Source organism: Pterocles gutturalis, unplaced genomic scaffold, assembly GCF_000699245.1.
Source record: "Pterocles gutturalis isolate BGI_N339 unplaced genomic scaffold, ASM69924v1 scaffold11762, whole genome shotgun sequence".
Lineage (NCBI taxonomy): Eukaryota > Metazoa > Chordata > Aves > Pterocliformes > Pteroclidae > Pterocles > Pterocles gutturalis.
Window position 1 is genome coordinate 3,539 of NW_010108021.1, and position 588 is coordinate 4,126.

General features: G+C 62.4%; 1 protein-coding gene across 1 annotated transcript in view; it reads right to left on the reverse strand.

The window, feature by feature from the left end:
• TMEM150A (transmembrane protein 150A) overlaps positions 1 to 588 on the reverse strand; it is a gene marked incomplete at its 5' end in the record, with an annotated part of 3,676 nt that overhangs the window by 2,558 nt on the left and 530 nt on the right.

Below are 588 nucleotides of genomic sequence, written 5' to 3' on the forward strand. Positions count from 1 at the left end.
CCCACGCCCTTTGCCAAGAAGAAGGGTGGGGCTTCCGCAGGCAGAGGGCAGGCAGCTGCCGGAGGCGGGTGCACGGCAGCGCAGGCCAGGTGTGGGGGTGAGCACTCCCATCTGCCACCAAGCTCTGGCCCACTCCAGACCCTGTGAACACAGGCGCTGCCCAGACATGTTTCCTGGCATTGTCCCCCGAACAGCAAACATCCACGGTGGGATGGCCGGTCAGCGGGAGCACCAGCAGGGTCTCCTCTGCCTGGAAGGCGCACCCCTGCCTGTGTAGGCTCGTGCATACACGGAGGGGACAGACCGCGCAGAGTCTCAGATAAGGGTTAAACCAAACCCGGGAGCTTAATCTGGAGCTGAAACTATGAGTGTGCAAAGAGGAGTCCCAGCACCTGGGGAATGGTAGAGCTTGGCAGAGGTGAAGGACTGCACAGAGATGGGGGGGCTGAAACAAAACCACCACCCCAAACCCTACACCGCAGAGTGCTGCCACCGCCCCATTCCATTCACGGCCACCCTCCTGCCCCCTGCCTCCAAGGACCCCCGAGGCAACACCTTACCTGGAAGTTGCCGACCATGGTGATGCCC